Source organism: Silene latifolia, chromosome X (genome assembly GCF_048544455.1).
Source record: "Silene latifolia isolate original U9 population chromosome X, ASM4854445v1, whole genome shotgun sequence".
NCBI classification, from domain to species: domain Eukaryota; kingdom Viridiplantae; phylum Streptophyta; class Magnoliopsida; order Caryophyllales; family Caryophyllaceae; genus Silene; species Silene latifolia.
Window position 1 is genome coordinate 45,983,548 of NC_133537.1, and position 26,900 is coordinate 46,010,447.

A 26,900-nucleotide genomic window follows, 5' to 3' on the forward strand; every position below is an offset into this window, starting at 1 on the left:
TTGTTACCCATTGATCACGAAATTGAAAGGACTTTGACAACCAATAGAAGACTTGCTAGAAATACTTTGAGAGGTATTGGCGAGGTTGTAGATATTCAACCAAACACTATTGAGTTCATCAACCCTTTTCTAGGAGAAGGTGAGGAGAACCCAACACAACATCAATCACACAATCAACCCACAATGCCTAAGTTTTTATCACATTCCGTACCAACCGAGGAGAACCTACCCAATGGAACTCCTACACCACAACACTTAACCGGAAATTTTATTGCAAAATACGCATTTATCCAATTAGTCGAAAGAAGCCAATTTGGGGGGGTGCCTAGTGAAGACCCTCATTCCCACATGGAAACTTTTTGTGACTATTGTGATGCAATTTCACAAACCGGAGTGACTCAAGACCAAATTCGATGGGTCTTATTTCCTTTTTCTCTAATTGGTACTGCGAAACAATGGTTGAAGAGCCTTGATAAGGCCGCTCTTGGAATTGACTCTTGGAATAAGTTTTTTTTTTTTTTTTTGATAAAATGTAAGCTTTTCATTAAATCAAAAGGAGAACGTGACCATACATCGTGTTAAGACGACCCAACGAATTGGGCCTAAGCAAAAAAAACACGCGACAAACGAGTAAGAAAAAACAGACTGGCCCAAGGATCACTTACGACCACCGACAAAACCAAACTCTTACCCTATTTCCTTTTAACAACAAATCCCAGGAGGGAGAGAAAAAGAAAGCCAGCGGCGCCATCTTCATCCTCCACACAAATCATAGATCCACTGATCCTGCAACTCCTTCCTCCCTGTCACAATTTTATTGCAAAATCTTCAACTCTTGGAATAAGTTGGCTCTAGCTTTCTACAAAAAATTCTACCCTCCGGAAAAGACTAACATGCTAAGAGCTCAACGGGTTTTAAGCAAAGGGACGAAGAATCTTTGTATGAAGCTTGGGAGCGATTCAAAGGAATTTGTCGCTCATGTCCTCATCATGGACTTAGCGAGTGGTTCTTGGTACAACAATTTTGGAATGGTCTTTATGAAGAATCAAGAAACATTCTCAACATGAGATCAAATGGTATGTTCACCGAAGTTGACGATAATCAAACTAGGAACAAGATTGAGGAAATGGCGGTCCATAATTCAAAATATAGTAGACCTCACAAGGTCACTAAAGGAGGAAAGCATGCAGTGGACTCTATTACTCATTTGGGTGCTCAACTTAGCGCTCATATTGATACCATCAACTTGAAGTTTTAGAAGGCTATGGCTAAGCTTGAAGAAGCCTCAAAATCACCAAAGCATCATGTTAATGCCATGGTGGCATCTTCATCAATCCCAAGTGGGATATGTGAGAATTGTGGAACTTTGGGGCATGACCAAAGTGAATGTAGGGGAACAAATGAGCAAGTGAATGCTTTTAAAGCATACAAAAGTGGTATCCCTTATTCCAACTATTACAATGAAAACACCAAATTCCACCCAAATCTCTCATACAAAAGCCAAAATGTTCAAAACCCTCAACCAACATACACCCCACCTCCCATGAGAAACCAAAATCAAAGACCCGTTTTCAACCAAAACCAAGGTTATCAAAATCAAACTCCATACAATCAACAAAATGACCAAGGTTTTAATGTTCAAAAAGTGGTCCTCCAAATGCAAAAGAATCAACAAGAATTTTTCACTTAAATGCAAAAACATAGCCAAGCAAAAGACATCACCATCAACAACATCCTAGCCCACACAAAAATGTTGTAAACCCAATTGACCCAACTAGCATCTTCAAACTCTCAAAGACAAAAGGGGCAATTACCACCTCAAAGTAATCCCCCAAGACATGAAACGGTTAGTGCCATTCACTTGAGGAGTGGTACTGATGCGACCATAATTGGCGCACATTTAGCCCCCGAATTACCATTGTTTTCATGCTTTTTAGTGCCTATTTGGGTCATTTCTTATCTTTAGTTCTTTGTTTTGCATATTCTTTGAGATTTTGATCCCTTGGTAGGAAAGGAGTAAGAATCTTGCATTTTCATGGCAAAACAAGGCTAAATTGATCATATTCAATGACCAAGCATCAAGGAGAGACAAGACTAGAAGGCCTTTGTACATAGCATAGTAGAAGAGCAATGTTGAGAAAAGGATCCTTGAGTCCCCAAGGAAATCCCCAAGGAATTCATGAAGAAAAGGGAAGAAAAAGAAGAAGGAAAGTTGCTGAACTACAATCCGAACGGATTGTAGAGAATCCGTCCGTCCTCGCCAATCCGAGCGTCCCGCAAAGGAATCCGCTCGGATTCCCCCTCGCCAGTCCGAGCGTCTTGCCCAAGAATCCGCTCGGATCCCTCAGCCCAGATCCGGCCGTCCCGACTCCCATCCGCACGGATCACAGCACAGCACGTTTTCATTCCTCAAGCATCGATAAGAGAAGCCCTTCTCTCGGATAATCCCGGAGGCTCCTTGCTCAACTTAAAAAGTGTAATTACTAGTTTAGCCCTTAGTTAACCCTAATGCATCCTCCCTAATTTTCACTATAAATACCCCATTAGTCTAATTAGAGGAGCATGTTCTTCTTATCAATAATTAGTGTAGTTAATATCAATCAAATCTCTCTTCAATATTGTAATCAAATATTAATCAAGTTTTAATCCAAGTTTTAGTTCTTTAATCTCTCTCTTGTTCTTACTTTATTTTGGGTAATTGAAGATTATTTGGGTTATTATTGGGAGATTGACAACCTCTCAATCTAGGATTCAAGTACTTCTATTATTCTTGCTTTATTATTGGAATCATTAGTAGGTATAATCTCTTAATCCCTTTTTAATTATTGCTAATTACTTTCATTTTTTTCATCATGTTTCATTATGTTAGTATGATTGACAACCTTTCTAGCATGATCAATATGATAATGAGTGAGTAGTCTCTTAGCTAGGGTTTAATGGGTGATTAGGGGAAACCAACATGGGGAATGATTCATGCTTAAATTAATATGCTTTCATATCTTATTTGCTTGCTTGTTTTGATCTTAATACATGCACATGTTATATTTGATGAAATGCTAAGCCTATGAATCCTTGCATTTACTATCATTTTCTATCCTTTCAACTTGACTTGTAAGACATAACCCAACTCGAGTCTTGTTAGACCATGCATGTGTTAAGTAGGGAAGATTAAGTCGACTTGTAGGTGTTGTACAATCCAAGAGATTCGGCTCCGGGACCCAAACTTTCCTAGGATTGTAAGATATAACCCAATTCAATCCATCACAACAATAATTGCTTGCTTATAATTTGAGAACATGTTTGTATGATCATATCCCATGATTCCCCTATGAACCCATGACACCCTAGTGCTTTTAATCAATTGTTTACACCCTTATTTTATTTATCTTGTTAGTTTATTTTCATTGCTATCTTAGTTTAGTAACCTTCTACATCAACCCAATTTGTGACACCCCTAGACACCACTAGTTACAATAGAATCTTCATTTCAATACCCGTCCCTTGGGATCCGACCTTTACTTGCCTCTTTACTAATTGTAGAGTTGTTTGTGAAGTATAAATTGTGTTTTGTATCGACCATTGACCAACGACCACATATGCTTAATTGTGAACACGAAATGGCTCCGATCAAAAATGGCGCCGTTGCCGGGGACGGTGTTTAATTGATTTAAGATTTCTTTTATTGTTTTTAATTGTGTCTTTCTTCACCTTGGGGAAGTAAAACTCCTCAAGGTTTGTTCTAATTGTTTTTGAGTTGTTTGATATTTTGCATGTCTAGAAGGTTACAAAGAGATTTGTTACCTTTTGACCGTGAAATCGAAAGAACCTTGACGAATAATAGGAGACTTGTTAGGAGGAATTTGGGAGGTGTTGGTGAAGTTGTTCAACCCACTAGTGAGTTTGTCAATCCTTTCGCAATAGAAGGAGAAGAGAACCCATTAAACAATACCACACAAAATCCACCTACAATGCCTAAATTCTCGTCACACTCTATACCCACCGAGGAGGATCTACCAAATGGTACTCCTACCCCACAACATCTTACCGGAAACTTTATTGCCAAGTCCGCCTTCATCCAACTAGTTGAGAGGAGCCAATTCGGGGGAATGCCTAGTGAGGACCCTCATTCTCATATGGAAACATTTTGTGATTATTGTGAAGCTATCTCTCAAACGGGCGTGACTCAAGACCAAATAAGATGGGTCTTATTTCCTTTTTCGTTAATCGGCACCGCAAAGCAATGGTTGAAGGGCCTTGATAAGGCCACCCTTGGAATAGATTCTTGGAAGAAGCTAGCTCTAGCTTTCTACAAAAAATTCTACCCACCGGAAAAGACCAATATGCTAAGAGCTCAAATTACGGGTTTTAAGCAAAGGGATGAAGAATCTTTGTATGAAGCTTGGGAGCGGTTCAAAGGTATTTGTCGCTCATGTCCTCACCATGGACTTAGCGAATGGTTTTTAGTGCAACAATTTTGGAATGGTTTATATGAAGATTCTAGGAACATTCTCAATATGGGATCAAATGGAATGTTCACCGAAGTTGATGACAATCAAACATGGAACAAGATTGAGGAAATGGCGGTCCATAATTCGCAATATAGTAGGCCTCGCAAGGCTACTAGAGGAGGAAAGTATGAAGTGGACACCGTTACTCAATTGGGTGCTCAACTTAGTGCTCACATTGACACAATCAACTTGAAGTTTGAACAAGCTATGGCTAGACTTGAGGAAAGCTCAAAATCATCAAAGCATCATGTCAATGCCATGACGGCATCCTCATCAATCCCAAGCGGGATATGTGAGAATTGTGGAACCTTGGGTCATGACTCAAGCGAATGTAGGGGAACAACCGAACAAGTTAATGCTTTCCAAGCCTACAAAAGTGGTACCCCTTATTCAAATTTTTACAATGAAAACACCAAGTTCCATCCAAATCTCTCATACAAAAGCCAAAATGTTCAAAACCCTCAAACAACATACACTCCACCACCCATGAGAAATCAAAATCAAAGACCCTTTTACAATCAAAACCAAGGTTACCAAAATCAAAACCCATACAATCACCACAATGACCAAAGTTTTGATGTCCAAAAAGCGGTCCTCCAAATGCAAAAGAATCAACAAGAATTTTTCACCCAAATGCAAAAAGATAGCCAAGCAAAAGACACCACCATCAACAACATTCTAGCTCACACCAAGATGTTGGAAACGCAATTGACCCAACTAGCATCTTCAAGCTCACAAAGACAAAAGGGGCAATTACCACCACAAAGTAACCCCCCTAGACATGAAACGGTTAGTGCCATTCACTTGAGAAGTGGTACAAGATATGAAGCACCGAAGGAGCAAGTTGAGGATGAAGTTGTGAGAGCTAGTGAGAATGAAGTTGTGGTGCAAGGTCCCAAAGAAGGGGAATCATCAAAAGAAGAAAACTCAAAGAAAAATGAAGACAAAGCCAAAGAAAAGGAGCCCATTGTGATTAGACTTCCTTTTCCAAGTCGTCAAGCCAAGCCTAAATTTGATGATCAACTTGGAAAGTTCATGGAAATTGTGAAGAACTTAGAAGTCTCAATTCCTTTCACGGAATTAATCAATCACGTCCCGGCCTATGCAAAGTACATGAAAGATATCCTCACAAAGAAGAAGTCAATCCGGAAACTTGAGACTATCGCCTTCACTAAGGTGAGTAGTGCAATACTTCAAGGGAGTTCACCTCCAAAATTAAAGGATCCGGGAAGCTTCTCAATACCGTGTACCATTGGCGACACAACGATCAACAAAGCCTTATGTGATCTAGGGGCTAGTGTGAGTGTCATGCCGTACTCGGTAAGTAAAAGGTTGGGAATGGGAGAGCTTAAATGTACCAATATCACTCTTCAAATGGCCGATAGATCGACGAAGACACCGCTAGGGATATGGGAAGATGTCCCCGTGCGAATTGGGAAGTTTTTCATCCCGGTGGACTTAAATGCATAGTTGATATGGAGGAAGATTCCAACATTCCAATCATCTTAGGAAGACCTTTCCTACACACCGCGGGTGCGGTGATTGATGTGAAACATGGAGAGCTCACTCTAGAAGTAGGAGATGAAAGCATAACTTTTAATCTTGACAAGACCATGAGAGCTCCTCGTTTGCATGAGCCATGTTTCATGATTGATCATTATATAGGAAAGATGAGAAGAAGAAATCGGAACTCCAATGGAGGAAGAAAGTTGAAGATGCTCCATTCAAAGAGCAAGTGAATTGTGACAAAGAGAGCTTGCAAAGCTCATCAAAATCAACCAAGGAAGAAGATGATGGCCTCATAGGCCAAGAAAAGAAATTGGGAGAGTTGTCTCCATCTAAGCAAGAGATTTTCAATGATCAACTCAATGAAGTTTGTGGTCTTTGGGACGACGAATTTGAAGGGATCTTTAATCCCTACATTGGGCATGCCATTGATCATGATCAACAACAAGGGCCACGGTCTATTGAGGACCTCTACCATAACAATGAACAAGCTTTTGATTACTTCCTCAAGGTGTTGAGCAACATCAACAACACCTTGAACATGCCTCCTTGACATCTCATCAAGAATGAGAGTTTGGTGGAGTCCTCCCTAAACCACCACTTGTAAATATTTCTAACTCCCTAACTTACATTTCAATTTTTGTATTGCATTTTTGTCATTTTTGGATTTTATTTACTTTGATCAAAATAATTGTCATGAAAAGAGAGAAGTGAGGGAGGGACTAATGATTTTCATTGATGTGTAGTGCTTTACCTTAGTGTGGGGATGGCAATTGCCTAGGCTATTCATGCCTTAGTAGTGCCCCCACAATGAAGAACACAAGATTTGAAAGAAAGAAAGAAAGAATGATAAGGGAATGCATTGGTGCACGGATGGAACTGAATCCGTGTACACAAGGACCAATCCGAGCGGATTCCTAAGAATCCGCCCGTCTGCAGAGGATCCGAGCGTCCTGCTGAGAAGACGCCCGTCTTGGGCTGAGCTGAAAACTGCAAAATTCTTGACTGTTGAAGAATCCGAGCGGATTTCTGGAAAGACGCCCGTCTCACAGAATCCGTCCGTCTTGTGAACAATCCGCCCGTCTTGCAGCTGAAGAAAAACAAAGAAAAATCTCTGGACAAGAATCCGTCCGTCCTAAGCAAAATCCGCCCGTCTCATCTCAGAAGAATCCGAGCGGATTCCCCAGAATCCGCCCGTCTCTAGGCGGGATTTTTGAAAATTTGAAGCTGAAGAATCCGAGCGGATTGCGCCTAATCCGCACGGATTGCCCCTGCGTCCTAATATTGTCGAGTTCTTTAAATACCCATCCCACCTTCATTCATTCATTCATTCACTCATAAACACTACCCATAACATCAAAACCCTCATCCTCTCCATCTCAAAAACAAAAACCCTCAACAAAACTCACCAAAATCAAATCAAACCATCTTTCAAATAACAAATCAATCACTCCATCTTTATTAACAATCAAAACCAAGCACAAAATCTTCACCTTTGAATTGATTTTTGTTCTCATAAAGGCAAAGCCTTTCACCTTCAAAATCGATTTGGGCATTCTACAAATTGAAGATTTTTGATCTTTTTCTTGGTTAGCTCATCAAATGGCAAGAACAAAGGGAGCAACAAAAGCAAAAGCAAAGGCAACAAAGGCACCAAAGACTACAACTCTCTCTCAAAGGCAAAAAGCTCTACAAATGAAGAAAGCTTTGGCAATGGTGGTATCAACACCAAGCTTGGAAGCGCAACAACCTCAACAAATTTCTATGGAAGCATCACCCTCTACTCCGGTAATTAATCAACTCTTGCATTATCCGGAGGTAACATTCATTTCCGATTCCCATAGAAATACATTTGTCAAGTTTGCTATGAAACAAATTCAATCCACCAAATTCATATGCCAAGATGCTTTAGAGAAGTTGGGTGTTCTTGAACAAACAAGAGTCTTTTTCAATGCCATGGGTTTAAAGAAATTGTTTGAAATGAAGGAAGTAACATACCCCTCCCTTGTCTTGGAATTCTTAAGTTCTTTAAAAGTGACAAAAGTTGAGAATAGGGAAAATATTGAGTTTCGTCTAGCTAACACTAGTAGACGCATTACCTTTCCGGAATTGGGTGCAATTTTGGGTCTTAGCGATGAACATAAATTCTATAAGCAATATGGGAAGTATGATCCCGAGCCTCTTTGGGAGGCAATCTCCGGGAAGAAATTTGAGGATTTTAAAGCTTGTCGTGCTCTTTTGGTCCATCATCCGGGCATAAGAATATGGCACAAAGTTGTGGGAAATACCATAATTGCTAGGAAAGACACCAATCATTTCACGGGACTCGATTTTATTCTCCTTGAATCAACTTTGAATATTGGAAGAATTCACACCAAGCCTTACAATTCTTTGAGGCTATTGGTTGATAGATGGCTCCATGTAGATAGTGGGAAGAAGGGTCAAACCGTAATTGTTAATGGCGGCCTTGTCACGGTCCTAGCCAAGCACTTTGATCCTAATTTCAATAAGGATAGCAAGTACAAGGCTAAGGATGGTGGCCATCTTATTGATATGTCCACCTTGATTAACAAGTTTAAGTGGGTTGCTCACAATTCCCTTGATACCAAGTATGGGTGGCTTACAAGTGAGGCTCGATCATTCACTTTACCCGCAAAGATTTGCCGTCTTAGTGTCCACCGGACCAACTATTTACTTCCCCTATCCGAAGAAGCCGAGTACATCATTCAACAACAAAAGGGTGATCATGAAACTCCCTCCTCTTCCATTGTTATACCACCTTACCCCTATGATTATGAAGAGTTCAAACCGCAAGGAGTTGAAATTGGGAAAGACTATGTAACTCTTCTTATGCAAGCCATGCACAAGCAAGCTTATGAAGATCGGAAGAATGCTTATTTGGCTCAATATCCTTCCCTCCTACATCTAGCTAGGCAAGGACTCCTCGATCCATCTTGTCCTTTGCCTAGTTGGGCGGATAAAGAAGCCTTGTTTCCGGGTGCATCTAGGGACGTGGTGGATGACAATGAGGTTGTTGGAAATGATGAGGAGATTGATGATAATATTGAGGAAGAAGCAAGTGGAGATGAAGAAAGAGATGGTGAAGATAATGATGAGGAAGATGATGGTGAAGAAAGCAAAGAAGAAAGTGCCAAGGAAAGTGGCAATGTGACCACTTCTCATGAGGGAAGTGGTGATGATAATAGCATGATGGAAGACTAGCCTTGGAGATTCCTACTCTCCCACGGTTTGTCTATATCTCTTTGTATTTTATTTCATTTTGATCATTGTTGGTTTAGTCCTAGCAACATCAAAGGACTCACACCTCGGTTCCTTTGAGGTGTTCTTTATTGTTCCCACTTTTGTAAAATCCAAAATGACAATCTAGTTTCATGCATAGCATAGCATGTGCATGAACTCCCCCATGCTTTGACATTAGCAATAGTGTCTTACTTGGTTTGGGGAAGTTAATGCATACGCAACGGGAGGTAATTTAAATTATCCTCTCCGTCATAACAAAAACCATGCATCATGTAGTATAGCTTAGTGTAGAATTGCATTTAGTATAGAAATCATGCATCATTCTTGCATAATTTCCATCATTTTGGCCATTGAGGACAATGCCCATATTAGTGTGGGGATGGGAATTCTAACACTTAACTTTTATTCAAAAACCATAAAAATTGAAAAATTTCAAAAACCATAAAAATTTGAAAAATTGAAAAACCAAAAACAAGTTCATTTCCTTTGTATATATTGTCTTGTATATATTGTGTTTGTTTCATCCTTGTTCACTTTGATTGACTACGCCACATCCGAGACATGAGGATATTGAAGACCGCATGGTATGATCTTTCCAATCTCCTTTTTCCTCTTTATGTTAATGACTATGTGGCTTTATTTTGATTGATGCGGTAAAAACAATGTGAACTTAGGATTGCATTTAGTTTATTTGGCATATTAGTTGGTAGAATCATATGCATTAGGATGTTTATATGTTAGTTGCATCATGGCATATAGTTCGCATGTTAGAAAAATTTTGCGAAACCGTCTATTTGGGAAGCTTGACAAGTGTATATAGGCCCTAGTAGATGCTTTTTATTCTTAAGACTTTGCTTGTTAGAATACTTGTAAAACACCCTAGGATGTGTCATGCTAGTATCCTTTGACCCATGGTTTAAGGCCTAGTCAAGAGTACCTTGTGGTGTGATAACTCCTTGGCTACCGTTTATTCCAAGGTGACCCTTGAAACCATGCATACTTCTATCATTCATCCATGTTCTACCACATTTTTGTCATCAAGGGGAATGGGCACAAAAAGAAATCAATTTGAGTTCAATGAAATGAAAAGTGAAAGAAAGTTTGCAAAAATGCATCAAATGAAAAGAGGAGCAAAAATAGACTCCTAAAGCTTCAAAAACAAGGCACCCTCGTTACTAATTGGGGTGACTTTGAAAATGTTCAAAAAAAAAAGAAATTCAAAAAGTTGTCAAGTATTGAAATGCCAAAAATCAAAAGAAATGGCAAAGAAAGTGTTCTCAAAAAGTCAAATGCCAAAGAAATTTGGGGGGAAAAACAAAAAAATGAAAGCAAACTCCCAAAATGAAACTCAAACATCTATTGATCCCTTTATCCATCATATCCATTTTTGTGCATGGTAGAGAGGGGACGACCCTTCTTCTTGTCTAGGCAAGAGGGGGAATTCCGCGATCCTCCAGTGTTTCTAACACCATAGGGAGTCTACTCTTGACAAAAGCATTTAACGATTGAGGACAAAGGTACCCTAGCTTGACACCTTTTGGAGGTGATTTATTGGTATCCTTCTAGGCTTAGTAGTTTGAACAAATTGCATCTATGAAGGATTGTGTACCCTTGAATTGCTTCCCTTGTAGATAATTTCCGCCACTTAGATGAGGAAAGTGGCTATTCTTTTTGTAGATGCATCCATTATGTGTTTTTGTGTGCTTTAAAGTTTGGATGTGTCGCCATTTTGGCAAGACCCACCTTGCCTTGCAAGAAGGCATCCTACCTCATGGTTGTCTTGTTGTGAGTTGAAGGGGCGGAGTGAGACCCGCTAATTATCTCATATCGGCTATTATTATTAGGTTAGGTTAGTATTGGTCCTAGTCTTTGTCACCTCTTTACTCGGGACGAGCAAAGGTTCGGTTTGGGGATATTTGATGCGACCATAATTGGCGCACATTTAGCCCCCGAATTACCATTGTTTTCATGCTTTTTAGTGCCTATTTGGGTCATTTCTTATCTTTAGTTCTTTGTTTTGCATATTCTTTGAGATTTTGATCTCTTGGTAGGAAAGGAGTAAGAATCTTGCATTTTCATGGCAAAACAAGGCTAAATTGATCATATTCAATGACCAAGCATCAAGGAGAGACAAGACTAGAAGGCCTTTGTACATAGCATAGTAGAAGAGCAATGTTGAGAAAAGGATCCTTGAGTCCCCAAGGAAATCCCCAAGGAATTCATGAAGAAAAGGGAAGAAAAAGAAGAAGGAAAGTTGCTGAACTACAATCCGAACGGATTGTAGAGAATCCGTCCGTCCTCGCTAATCCGAGCGTCCCGCACAGAATCCGCTCGGATTCCCCTCGCCAATCCGAGCGTCTTGCCCAAGAATCCGCTCGGATTCCTCAGCCCAGATCCGGCCGTCCCGACTCCCATCCGCACGGATCACAAAGACAAAGACGTTTTCATTCCTCAAGCATCGATAAGAGAAGCCCTTCTCTCGGATAATCCCGGAGGCTCCTTGCTCAACTTAAAAAGTGTAATTACTAGTTTAGCCCTTAGTTAACCCTAATGCATCCTCCCTAATTTTCACTATAAATACCCCATTAGTCTAATTAGAGGAGCATGTTCTTCTTATCAATAATTAGTGTAGTTAATATCAATCAAATCTCTCTTCAATATTGTAATCAAATATTAATCAAGTTTTAATCCAAGTTTTAGTTCTTTAATCTCTCTCTTGTTCTTACTTTATTTTGGGTAATTGAAGATTATTTGGGTTATTATTGGGAGATTGACAACCTCTCAATCTAGGATTCAAGTACTTCTATTATTCTTGCTTTATTATTGGAATCATTAGTAGGTATAATCTCTTAATCCCTTTTTAATTATTGCTAATTACTTTCATTTTTTTCATCATGTTTCATTATGTTAGTATGATTGACAACCTTTCTAGCATGATCAATATGATAATGAGTGAGTAGTCTCTTAGCTAGGGTTTAATGGGTGATTAGGGAAACCAACATGGGGAATGATTCATGCTTAAATTAATATGCTTTCATATCTTATTTGCTTGCTTGTTTTGATCTTAATACATGCACATGTTATATTTGATGAAATGCTAAGCCTATGAATCCTTGCATTTACTATCATCTTCTATCCTTTCAACTTGACTTGTAAGACATAACCCAACTCGAGTCTTGTTAGACCATGCATGTGTTAAGTAGGGAAGATTAAGTCGACTTGTAGGTGTTGTACAATCCAAGAGATTCGGCTCCGGGACCCAAACTTTCCTAGGATTGTAAGATATAACCCAACTCAATCCATCACAACAATAATTGCTTGCTTATAATTTGAGAACATGTTTGTATGATCATATCCCATGATTCCCCTATGAACCCATGACACCCTAGTGCTTTTAATCAATTGTTTACACCCTTATTTTATTTATCTTGTTAGTTTATTTTCATTGCTATCTTAGTTTAGTAACCTTCTACATCAACCCAATTTGTGACACCCCTAGACACCACTAGTTACAATAGAATCTTCATTTCAATACCCGTCCCTTGGGATCCGACCTTTACTTGCCTCTTTACTAATTGTAGAGTTGTTTGTGAAGTATAAATTGTGTTTTGTATCGACCATTGACCAACGACCACATATGCTTAATTGTGAACACGAAATGGCTCCGATCAGGTACGAGATATGAAGGACCAAAGAAGCAAGTTGAGGATGAAGTTGTGGAAGCTAGTGACAAGGAAAGAGTTGTGCAAAACTCTAGGGAAGAAGAACCCGCCAATCAAGAAGGTTCAAAGAAAAGTGAAGAAAAGGCCAAAGAGAAGGAGCCGATTGTGATTAGACTTCCATTCTCGAGTCGTCAAGCTAAGCCTAAGTTTGATGACCAACTTGGAAAATTCATGGAAATTGTAAAGAATTTAGAAGTCTCGATTCCTTTCACGGAATTGATCAATCACGTTCCGGCCTATGTAAAGTACATGAAGGACATCCTTATGAAGAAGAAATCAATCCGGAAACTTGAGACTATTGCCTTCACTACGGTGAGTAGTGCCATCCTTTAAGGGAGTTCACCTCCGAAACTCAAGGATCCGGGAAGTTTTTCCATTCCATGCACTATTGGTGACACTACAATCAACAAAGCTCTATGTGACCTTGGGGCAAGTGGTAGTGTCATGCCATATTCGGTTAGCAAGAGGATAGGAATGGGAGAACTCAAATATACCAACATCATGTTTCAAATGGCGGATGGGTCAATAAAAACACCCTTAGGGGTATGGGAAGATGTTCCCGTGAGAATTGGAAAATTCTTCATCCCGGTGGATTTTGTTAATGTTGACATGGAAGAAGACTCCAACATTCCTATTATCTTAGGAAGACCTTTCTTGAACACCGCAGGAGCGGTGATTGATGTGAAGCATGGAGAGCTCACCCTTGAAGTGGGAGATGAAACCATCACTTTCAATCTTGACAAGACCATGAGAGATCCCCGATTGCATGAGCCGTGCTTTATGGTTGATCACTATAGCCGGAAGGATGATAGGAAGAAGTTGGAATGGAAAAAGAAAGTGGATGATGCTCCATCAAAAGAGCAAGGAAATAGCAGAAATGAGAGCTTGAAAAGCTCACTCATGACAAGTGAAGAAGATGGCCTCATTGGCCAAGACAAGAAAGAAAGAGAGTTGTCTCTATCAACTCAAGAAATTTTTAATGATAAAGTAGACGAAGTTTGCGGTCTTTGGGATGATGAGTTCGAAGGAATATTCAATCCCTATATTGGCAATGCTATGAACCAAGACCATCACGGAGAACAACAAGTGCAAAAATCTATTGAGGACCTTTATCATGATAGTGAGCAAGCTTTCGACTACTTCTTCAAGATGTTGAGTAACATCAACAACACCTTGAACATGCCCCCTTGACATCTCACATTGGATGAGAGTTTGGTGGAGTCCTCCCTAAACCACCATTTGTAAATATTCTAACTCCATAACTTGTATTTCAATTATTACATTGCATTTTTGTCATTTTTGGGTTTGTATTTTTGTGCCTTGATCAAGATATTCATCATTTTGAGAGAAGTGAGGGAGGGACTTATGATTTTATTGATGTGTAGTGATTTACCTTAGTGTGGGGATAGCAATTGCCTAGGCTATTCATGCCTTTGTAGTGCCCCTACAATGAAGAACACGAGAATTGAAGAATGATAATGACACGGGTTATGATGTACCCACGGATGGACCTGAATCCGTGTGGCCAAGGAGGAATCCGAGTGTCCAAACGGAGAATCCGCTCGTCCTGAAGAACCCAAGCGTCCAAAGTCACCAGACGCTCGTCTGGTAGAGCTGCAGAATACAAAAACATAATCTGTAAAAGAATCCGAGCGTCTCAACTGAGAATCCGCTCTTCTTGTTCTGGATGGTCGTCCTTCACAAAAGACGCTCGTCTTTTTAATGGCAAAAATCTCGGATTTTCTCTGTAAAGGAATCCGAACGTCCACCCAGAAAGACGCTCGTCCCTACCCAAGGAATCCACTCGTCTTAGAAGCAAGACGCTCATCCTGTGGCGTCTTTTCATGAGCCAAACATTGAGGAATCCGCCCGTCCCGATGCCTGGTCCGCTCGTCCTCTGCTGCGCTTTCAAATATAACGGTTCATTTAAACCCCTTTTGTCCCATTCATTCTCATTTCTTCAACATACAAACACTACCCACTACCCAAAAACCCTCATCCTCTCCATCAACAAAATCTGATTTCCTCAACCAAATCAAATCCAAACTTTCTCACAACAAAAATTAATCACTCCTTTTGCAACAAGTGATTCAAACACCAAAATCTTCAACCTTTGAGTCGATTTTTAGGATACAAAGCAACATTCATCCTAAATCGATTTGGGTGTACCTAAAAATTGAAGATTTCAATCTTTCATTAGTGTAATCAAGCAAAGGAGAATGGCAAGAACTAAAGGAGGTAACAAGGCACCCCCAAAGAAGACACTTTCCAAAAGACAACTAGCTCTTCAAGCAAAACAATTGTCAAAGGCTTTGGTAGTCCATGAGGCAAGGTTGAAGGTTTAACAACAAGGTCCCCCTATGGAAGCTACAACATCAACAACTCCGGTCATTGAACAATTATCCAATTATCCGGAGGTAACTTTCACTTCCGACTCTCATAGGAAGAAATTCATTCTCTTTGCTAAGAAAACCATTATGCCTACTAAGTTTATTTGTGAAGATGCATTGTCAAAATTGGGTGTTCAACCTTCTTTGAGTCTATGGGATTGGGTAAATTGTTTACAATAAAAGAATTGACATACTCCTCCCTCACCTTGGAATTTTTAAGTTCTTTGAAAGTCACAAGGGTGGAGACTCGAACCAAATCGAGTTTCGTCTTGAAAATGTTGATAGACGAATAACTTATGGCGAATTGGGTAAGATATTAGGCCTTAGTGATAATCCGAAATATACAAAGACTCCTATCAAGTATGACCCCGCTCCTCTTTGGATGGAAATTTCCGGAAAGAAATTCGTGCGCTTTCATGATTGTCGTGCTCTCTTAGTCCACCATCCGGGCATTAGAGTATGGCATAAGGTCATTAGGAATACTTTGATAGCTAGAAATGGCACAAATCATCTTACCAAACTCGATTGTATTCTTCTTAAGTCGGCCTTGAACATTGGGTGGGAATTTACCAAGCCATACAATGCTCTAAGACTTTTGGTTGAACGATAGCTTAATGTCGATTGTGGCAAAGAAGGCACTGCCTTTATTGTCAATATAATTTGGCTAGGCATTTTAACCGGGATTTCAACAAAAAACAACACTTATGTGCCGGTTAAAGGAGGCCATCTTGTTGATATGGACACCATGATTCACAAGTTCAAGTGGGTCAAGCACGACACTCTTGGCGACAAATATGGGTGGTTAACAAATGAAGCTAGATCCTTCACCTTGCCTTCTAAAATTTGCCGATTGAATGTTCACCGACCGAACTACCTTCTCCCACTCTCCGAAGAGACCGAGTATATCATTCAACAACAAAGGAGCAAAATTTCCGAGCCCTCCTCCTCCATTATCACCCCACCTTACCCATTTGAATACCACGAGTTCAAACCCAAAGATGTCGAAGTGGGAAATGATTACTTGACACTACTCATGAGGGAAATGCATAAGCAAGCTTACAATGATAGAGTGGATGCTTACAAGGCCCAATATCCGCCCCTCCTACATCTAGCTAGGCAAGGACTTCTTGATCTGTCTTGTCCTTTGCCTAGTTGGGCGGATAGGGAAGTATTCTTTCCTAGAATTCCTAGTGGTAGTAGACCGGGTAGAGAGGAGATGGTTGTTGAAGAGGGTGGTGACCAAGAAGAGGTTCAAGAAGAAGAGGCTCAAGAAGAGGAAGAGGAAAGTGAGGAAGAACAAGCAAGTGAAAGTGAGAGTGGGCATGATTCCACATCTATGGAGGTTGATGATGCCTCTGGCGATGATGATGATGATGATGATACAATGGGTGAGGATTAGCAAACTTTGGAGGCTCCTACATTCTTACACCTCCCTTATGGTTTGTCTACTTCTCTTGTTTTTATTTTATCTTGATCATTCATTTTGTGGAGTCCTAGCAACATTGGAGGACTAACACCTTGGCTTCATTAAGGTGTTCTTTATCTTTGTTCCCAACTTGTAAAATCCAAAATGACAATCTTTAGTTTTCATGCATTGCATTCCATGTGCATAAACTCCCCCGAAATTCATGACGTTAGAAATAATGTCTATTTTGGTTTGGGGAAGTCCATGCATATGCATCGGGAGCTAATTTAAATTATACTCTCTGCCATAAAAAAAACACATGCATCATGTAGTGTAGCTTAGTATAGCTTGCATTTAGTTTAGAAATCATGCATAATCATTGCATAATTTTCTATCGTAGTGGCCATTGAGGACAATGCCCATATTAGTGTGGGGATGGGAAATTCTAACTTTACTTTTATTCAAAATCCAAAAAAAAAAATCAAAAATTTCGAAAAATCCAAAAAAATTGAAAAATTGAAAATCCAAAAACATGTTCATTCCTTTTTAGTATAGATTTGTATATATTGTTTTGTATATATTGTGTTTGTTCATCCTTGTTCACATTGATTGACTACGCCACATCCGAGACATGAGGATATTGAAGACCGCATGGTATGATCTTTCCAATCTCCTTTTTCCTCTTTATGTTAATGACTATGTGGCTTTATTTTGATTGATGCGGTAAAAAAAAAGTGAATTTAGGACTTGCATTTAGATTATTTGGCATACTAGTTGGTAGAAGCATATGCATTAGGATGTATATATGATAGTTGCATTTAGGAAATTTTTTGGTGAAACCATCTATTTGGGAAGCTTGACAAGTGTATATATGCCCTAGTAGATGCTTTTTCTTCTTAAGACTTTGCTTGTTAGAATATTTATAAAACACCCTAGGATGTGTCATGCTAGTATCCTTTGACCCATGGATTAATGCCTAGTCAAGAGTACCTTGTGGTGTGATAACTCCTTGGCTACCGTTTATTCCAAGGTGACCCTTGAAACCATGCAACCATCATTCGTCCATGTTCTACCATACATTTTGTCATCAAAAAAGGAATGGGCACAAAAAGAAATTGTTCAAAAAATTGAGTTCAAGAAAATCAAAAAAAAAAAGTTTGCAAAATTTCATCAAAAGAAAAGAGGAGTAACAAAAAAAAGAAAAACTCCTATGCTTCAAATATAAGGCACCCTCGTTACTAATTGGGGTGACTTTGAAAATGTTCAAAAGGAAAAAGTTAAAAAGTTGTCAAGTATTGAAATGCCAAAAATCAAAAGAAATGGCAAAAAGAAAATGTTCTCAAATGTCAAATGCCACAAGAAATTGGGGGGGGGGGGGGGGGGGGGACAACAACAAAAGCAAACTCCCAAATGAAACTCAATTACTATTAATCCATTTATCCATCGTATCCATTTTTGTGCATGGTAGAGAGGGGACGACCCTTCTTCTTGTCTAGGCAAGAAGGGGAATTCCGCGATCCTCCAGTGTTTCTAACACCATAGGGAGTCTATTCTTGACAAAAGCATTTAACGATTGAGGACAAATGTACCCTAGCTTGACACAACTTGGAGGTGATTTATTGGTATCCTTCTAGACTTAGTAGTTTGAAGAAACCATATCTATGAAGGAGTGTGTATCCTTGAATTGCTTCCCCTCTAGATAATTTCCGCCACTTAGATGAGGAAAGTGGCTATTCTTTTTGTAGATGCATCCATTACTTGATTTTGTGTGCTTTAATGATTGGATGTGTCGCCATTTTGGCAAGACCCACCTTGCCTTGCAAGAAGACATCCTACCTCATGGTTGTCTTTTTGTGAGTTGAAGGGGCGGAGTGAGACCCGCTAATTGTCTCATATCGGCTATATTAGTAGGATAGTTTAAATAAGGGTCCTAGTTTTGTCACCTCTTTACTCGGGACGAGCAAAGGTTCGGTTTGGGATATTTGATGTGATCAATATTTGGGCATATTTAGTCCCCGAATTAGCCTCGTTCCTATGCTTTTTAGTGCATATTTGGGTCATTTACTATCTTTAGTCCTTTGTTTTGCATATTATTTGAGGTTTTATTTCCTTGGTATGAGAGGAGTACAAACCTTGCATTTTCATGGCAAAATAGAGCTAAATTGATCGAATCTAATGACCAAGCATCAAAGAGAAGACACGACTAGAAGGCCTTTGTACATAATGTAGTAGATGGGAAATGATGAAGAAGATCCTTGCATCCCCGACAAAATCCCGGAGGATTGTTTGAAGAAGAAAACAAGAAAAGGAAGCTGAGTCCCAGGACGCTCGTCCAAACCATCGGGACGCCCGTCCAGCAGCTTCCCAGGACACTCGTCCAAGCCACCCAGCCGCTCGTCCGGCAGCTCCCCAATCCGCTCGTCCCGACCCTTGGATGCTCGGATTGTACTCCAGAGGGGCACGTCCTCTTGTTTCTTCATTTGAGATGCGCATATTTTTGGAAGACTAGCTAAAAGGAGACCCGCATCTTTTCTTGAGAGGAGCGATTCCTCAAGGACTTAATCGTCATTTAAGCCCTTAGTAACCCTAATTTGTGCACCTAATCCCCACTATAAATACCCCATTAGTCTAATTAGATTATCATGTTCTTCTTATCAATCTTTAGTGTAGTTTATATTATTCTAATCTCTCTTTAATTTTGTAATCAACTTCTAATCAAATATTAATACAAATCTCATTTCCTTAATTTCTCTTTTGTTCATCTTTTATTTTGGGTAATTGAAGATTATTTGGGTTTATTTGGAGATTGATAACCTTCCATCAATCATCAAGTACTTCTTTTATTCTTTGCATTATTATTTTGGAATCATCATTAGGTATAACTCTCTTAATCCCTTTTTAATTATTGTTAATCATCTTCACTTATTCATCATGTTTTGCTTTGTTAATATGATTGACAACCTTGTTAACATGTTTAACTTGATAATGAGTGAGTAGTTTCCTTAACTAGGGTTAATGGGTAATTAGGGGAAATCAACATGGGGGATGATTCATGCTTAATCTAATATGTTTTCATAATAAATTTGCTTGCTTGTTGTGATCTCAACTTATGCACATGTTATGTTTGATGAAATGCGAGCCTATGAATCTTTACATTTTTTACCCATCACCTACCTTTTCAATGAGACTTGTAAGATATAAACCAACTCGAGTCTCATTAGACCATGCATATAGTTGAGTGGGGAGGACTAAGTCAACTTGTAGGTGTTGTACAATCTTATCGATTCGGTTCCGGGACCCAAACCTTCCTAGGATTGTAAGATATAAACCAACTCGATCCTATCACAACAATAATTGCTTGCTTATAATTTGAGAACATGTTCGTATGATCAATTCCCATGAATCCCCTATGACCCCATGACACCCTAGTGCTTTTAATCAATTGTTTACATCTCATTTTAGTCATCTTGCTTGTTTACTTTTATTGTTATTTAGTTTAGTGATCTTCTCATCTCAACCCAAATTGTGACACCCCTAGGCACCAGTACTTGCAATCGAAAATCCTACATCAATACCCGTCCCTTGGGATCCGACCTTTACTTGCCTCTTTACTAATAGTAGAGTTGTTTGTGAATTTAAAAATATTGTTTTGGTCTAGGTGCTCCTAACGACAAGTAACCGAAATCTAAGCTCAAAGCGGACCGACCACCTAGATGCAACATCCCCACCGCGATTCAGGCCTTCAGGCAAGGGTTACTCCCAGACTAAGACTTATACGAAGAATTAACAAAGTACCCGTGTAATACCTTTGAGGTTGTGCAAGTAAAGGCAATGGCAACAATTAGGTTAGAAGAAGACTCATATTCGTAGACTTATATGCTACACCTGAGGTAGTTCGTAACTTCATAATTTCATTACTTTTTCCATATTTCGAATAGTTACTGACTTGAGCGTCAAAGGGTCGTTGGCTACCCTAACGGCCAACCCTAGCAACAAATTTCTTGTAGGACGTAGAAGAGACCAATCTACTGACAGGGGGCATGCCCAAACAACACGTGGTCGCTCAGGCTGTCCCTGCGGAACAGGACACCATTCATACAGAACATGGAACTCTTCCTGCAGAACAAGTCATTCTTGCTGCAGAACAAATTGCTTCCTGCAAACATATTGTTCTGCCTGCAGGACATGTCACTCTGCCTGAAGGACAGATTGCCCTTCCTTCTGGACGTCATCGTACTTAATGATCCATCAAGTTACTCTATCAGCAGATACATGAGGTAACCATGTCAGAAGTTCCAGCAGATTATCACACAACTCTGCTACCGGAGTAACATTCTAGAATAACGCTTTCTAGTGGATAAGCAAGGAGGTAATGTATTCGGTAGTTCGTTGTCCGTCATCTTGTGTTGTGATCCTTGCCAGGGTATGGATCAATGGCTTGGGGGCGATTCGATCAATGTACTGCCTGTACGCGAACTTCATAATACGCTGGAGGTCTATGAGATAAGGGACAACTCGATTACTGCAAATCATGTTCCTAGAGATACTCCCTCAAGCAAGCCCTACACACTTACAGTCAGGCAGGCCCTAGGGAACCAAAACGAGTAGGCACATGCGCTGGCCATCCTGGGGGCAACATTCAAATCAAGTAGTTGTCTCGCAATTTCATGTAGGCCAAACCCGTAGCACCAAGGACGAACATAAGTTACATTCCTCCAGACAGAAGGAATGCCTGGAAGTTAACTAACATACAGTTGTTGTAGGAACCAAGGGCACTTTACAACCTTCATGTGATTTAGCAAGTTCCTCCTCAGCAGGAGAAAGACGAACATGAGTAAGATTACGTTGCATGCCTTCCACAGTGGAGCTCTGAAAGTCATGTAAGGGGGCAGGTGCCTCTCCAACAATTCACCAGCAGGTATTTACAACCCCAGAAAGGAACGTCCCCGACGGGAATACAATCCCCGTGAAGGGACTACAAACCCCTTGTTGGGACTACATCATGGAACAGTATCAGCTCAGTTGGGGTAAAGCATACAAAATTAGTTTAAAAAAACAAAAAATTTCTTTATCAATCATTTCAGTTTTTCCATTTAATCATCTTCAAAACATTAATCTTTCTCTCTCTTTCAAGTGTTTTGGAACGCTGTTAGTCCAAAGTGTCCTCTTACGAACAATTAAAATTTTGTGCTTACTGTGGCTTATGGGGTCTTGGAGATCTCTAAAGAGACACCAGAGCCCTTTGCGCCAGGTGGAACGTTGTATTGTTCAAATCTACCCCTAGGAATCCTCAGTCTAATGGCAGGCGGAATCCAATAATAAAATCGTAATGGAAAACCTGCAAATGAGATTGAAGGAAATAGGGGGTAAGTGGGCATATGAGCTTCCCCTGGTACTTTGGTGTGACAGGAACACTCCCAAGATGGCAACAAGACAAACACCGTTCAGCCTGGTGTATGAAGCAGAAGCCGTGATTCCTTCCGGGGTGCGAGTACCAACACACGGGTACGAGTGCATCACTGAGTAAAAGAACTAGGTGGAAATATGAAGCAATCTGGATACTATGGACGAACTAAGAACCAGCGCCCACATTAGAATGGCAGCCTATACACAGACTGCTGCCAGGAGGTACAATTGAAACGTAAGAACTAGAACCTTGCAAGTAGAGGACCTGGGGCTCAGGAAGGTGTTCCAGAACACCAAGAACCAGCGAGTAGGGAAGTTTGTTTACAACCGGGAAGGATCGTTCCAAGTAGTAAGCATGGTTGATAATGGAGCATCAAACTCATGGAAGGGCAACTTATACATAAGCCATGCAACATTACTCAACTGAAAGAGTACTACATTTAGGTTCCAGCTGTTGAACCACAAAGTCTCACATTCAGAAGGTACATAACATACAAATGATAAACTTCAAACTTGCACCGTCAGTGCCTAAACTAATTTCTTATGGTACTTTACCATAAAACAACATCTACCTGAAGCGATACAACGCCCAGAATCCACCCGCCGGAACCCTGGTCCTATTTTTCAGTAGGTACAACAGAAGAAGTGGAAATCCAAAACTTTAAGTTGTGGCACCAACTTCTTATTTATCCACCTGAACAGGTATCACTTCGTTGCTTTTTGCAGCTCCATAGAAGGAACATTATACGCCCGACAAGGTATCTCATTCAGAACGTACGTGTTAGCCACCTTGGATCTATCAGGTACCGCTAAGGGGATGACAACTTAAATCGTGCTCTTAAATTATTTCCAGATACTTGAATTCTTATTCTTTTCACCCTTTGGTGTTACCTCAGCAGTTAGTGTTAAGGGAATAAAACGTGGGAGTCACATCTTTGAGATTTTTTGCAAAAGGGCCCAGATTAGATGTTGTTTTCTTTTAAATTTTTAGTTGTACTGCTTGAAGAACTACAATTTTGCTTCTGAAACAATTTCCTTTATAATCCACTCCCATTGGTGATATTTATTTGTTTTTTAAGATTTTTTGAGAACCTTTTGAGTTGAAAAATAATCCCCAGCGGTCTGATGTAAAAGGACTAGCAAAATATTCCTCCTGCAGGACGTATACGGTGCGTGTGGTTGGACAGGGACCCGAGCATCCCGTTAGGTCAGAAGACTCCCAGGACCACCAAAGTCACCTCAACAGAACAGTGAGCCGGCCAACATACAATGCATGCATGACAAACAGTACAGTACGCACAGTAAGTACACAACCAAACTGAAAATAAACATAAGCACATCCGGTCCCCAGAGATGGCAAAACAGAATCCATAGAGTTCAAAAAAGAAAAACAAGCCGAACGCCTCACATGGCTAAGACCAAAATACAAACAAACTGAAGCTAACAACAGGAGGACATCCCCTTATCTAAATCCGCCTTATATGGCACCACAGGAACGGGAGTAGCTACAGAGTCAGGAACATCCTCCTCAACATACACTGCCTCCTTAGCACGAACACCCGCATCCTCAGCAGGAGCCTCTTTCTCCTCCGCCAACAGCTCATTGATAATGCTAGAGTCTGGCTTGGTTGGGTGAACAGACGCCAGAGGAGGAACGTATCTCTGTTCTGGCTCAGGAGAAGGATCAACGAGCAGGCTGGGGGCAGAAGAGACGAGCTTTCGCTTCTTCCTCTCCAACACAGAGTCAAGGGAGAAAGGAGCTTTACCTAAGAAAACGGTCATGGCACCGGATAAGCAACACAGTGTCATCCCAGCACACAGAAGGGTAAACAGAGGACAAAGGCCTCACCAGACAACATCTCTGGTTCCGTCTCGTAATTCTCTTCCTCGTTGGCAGAGGCGCCTTCCCCGACCTCCTCGTGAACCTCCTAGTCCTCTTCGTCGTCTACCTTGAGTGGATGAGAGGAGGACCCTGATGGCTAGGATGCGAGGAGAGAGAGGGAAGGTTCGAGCTTCAATAGGGAGGCTAAGGAGGCGTGTTACCACCGAGAGATCTTTGGTGGGGGTTGGTTGCAGCAAATCTGCAGGAAAGAGCCAACAAACAGTGCATGCACGACAGAATATTTACAAAAGCGCGCTACAAATGATGAACACTAGTACTCGAGAAACACAACAAACAAAACTGGAAGATACAATACAAAGTCCGTCTGCACCCCCGTAGGTGCAGACCACAACGAAGTCGAATTGTTCACAGACACACGTATACTCCATCACTAACATTTTTCAGGTGTTGCCAATATAATTACTGCATGAGTAAGCTTGCTCGAGGTTCACACCACCAGGATCGCCCTTAGCGATCAGAACGGTGAAGTCAGGAGGAGGCTATTTCCTCAAGAATCCACCATCTGGAACCCATCTTCCACCAGCTACTCAGCTAGAACCCATCATCCGTCGGCATCTACCAGCAGGATTCCACCTGATATTTACGTGGTCGTACTTACAGACTAGCAGGAACAAGGAGACATAAGTCGGCTAGAACAGCAAGGTGTGGTCCAATGAGAATGAACATATCAGAGTACCAGAATTCAGGTGGTACAAACTACAGAGCGGGAGTTCAATGTGTTGTCCAAGGTTCACAACGGACACATACGCGTTATAGCACAGCAGCAACAACGTGTTTCAGCAGGACAATACTAGCACCATGCAGAGCCTAGAGGATTAATTCCCCTCCTCAACAAGGTTGAGAAGAGAAATTAGGGGCAATTGTTGGGTCCAAAATTTACATTTTTCCACCTAACGACGTGGCATAGCGTCATTGGAGCATAGCATTGGCAAAGGATCGATGACATGGCACACAAATATCTTAAGCAAAGGAAACATAAACTGAGTCAAGCCTATTACTCAGTCAACACAACAAACTCCTCAAAAAGGGGGTGGTTGAGCAAAGATAGGGAGTGGACGTTGAGGAGGAACGCACTAAGGAAATAGCCTATACATAGCATACAAAGTCAAGCAGCAAAGGGCATTCGATCATTCACTCACTCACACTTCAAACCTCTACTCCAGAACTTATCATTCATCATCATACAAGAGCATTAGACTTTATTTCCGTCATAATTGTATCATCACGTCGTTCCACCTCAGTACCCCAGAAAGTTATAGTGCATACATTGGCGGGATACCGACTCCCCCCGCGGGTTTTCCCACATTTGGGTTTTCCACGTCGCCAATTTCTTGTGTCGTTATTTCTTTACTTTGTCTTTTGCTTCGTTTATCGTCATTTATATCGCTATCTTCACTTATTTTTCGACCGTCCTTTATCACAAATCACATATAAATTAACCCCCCGTTTCGAGGCTAAAAAGAGTAGATCGCTTTGACCCACCAAAAGATAAAATCACTAGTAGGTAATTTTTTACCAAAACAACAACAATGAATTAAAAGCATAAAACTTGAATAATAAATTAATGAAGAACGATTAGTACCTGAGTAATTAATGAGGAAAGATTAAAGAACAAAGTATGAATACTAAAGTATTTTCCAGCCGTCGAAAAGTAATAAAAGAGTAACCTAATAAATCCTACGAGTTTAGAATATATATTACAAACAAGACGTTTTTTAGGAAAATACGGAAATAAGACTGTCAAAGAGGTTCCTCAATCGAGCCTTAACATCCTCGATCGAGGAAGGTTACTCGATCGAGCCCTTCTTCACTCGATCGAGGAATCAAGTCCAGCAGCTTGATTTCTTCTTAACTTCTCTTTTTGTCTTCAGGTCTCCTCGTTTCTCGTGCCATGCCTCGTGTATTCCACTTTGCCATATCCGCAATGCTCATCTTCACTTGATTCACCTCGTAATGCGTAAGTTCTGCATTGAAACATAAAGTGGCGGCAGTATCGACATTTCACTAATAAAGGCATATAAATGATATAATAGGCACAGAAACGGTATCAAAATAACATGAAAGGAGTTATAAAAGTGTATATAAAAGTGATACATCAAACTCCCGCAAACCAAACCTTTGCTTGTCTCTAAGCAAAGCAATCAAACCATACAAAAGACAAACATACAATTGGTGAATGAATAACTCAGAGCAAATGTCAAGGCACATACAAATCCTAGCTATCCATATCTATAACAAAGTAATGACCAAAAATTGTGCCAATAAAACAAATCCAAAGGCACGGGTAATAGAAATACGCAGCTGAACTCAACATGTTATATGATACCGAGACTCAGCCAAATACTTTTCAATCTTGCAAGACAAATTAGTTGGATTTTCGCGGTTTCACTCATGCAGTCATAAGGGGTAAGATATATGTAAGATAGAAAGAATTAAGACACTCACTCAACTTATGAAACGTGCATGCAATCTAATGTGATAGAAATTTCTCCAACTAGTACGCATTTACAACAAAGACTAAGTACATGTATCAAGGACAATATGGTGGCAAATGGGTAGGGGTATAGAAGTGGTTTGTGCAAAAGCACGTAAGGATATGTGAGGCTAAGACGGTAGTCGCAGCACTTAAACAAATAACCAATTCTAAATAGAAATTAATGTAACCATCCCAACTAGAGAAATCATCTCAAATTTGACAACATATGAGAGAATATAAGAAATACTCTCCAAAAGTGCATTAGACTCTAGTATATACCACTTATGATCTCCTAACAAAACCGAATGAAGCAATATTTTTTC

General features: G+C 40.3%; 2 non-coding genes across 2 annotated transcripts; both read right to left on the reverse strand.

Annotated features, from left to right (window-relative positions):
• Positions 1–893: 893 nt before the first annotated feature.
• On the reverse strand, positions 894–996 carry LOC141625033 (small nucleolar RNA R71). The gene has a single exon (XR_012534833.1). It is a non-coding gene; the product is annotated as a small nucleolar RNA R71 (small nucleolar RNA).
• A 3,344-nt stretch (positions 997–4,340) lies between these two features.
• LOC141625942 (small nucleolar RNA R71) lies at positions 4,341–4,447 on the reverse strand. The gene has a single exon (XR_012535682.1). It is a non-coding gene; the product is annotated as a small nucleolar RNA R71 (small nucleolar RNA).
• Between the last annotated feature and the right edge of the window lie 22,453 nt (positions 4,448–26,900).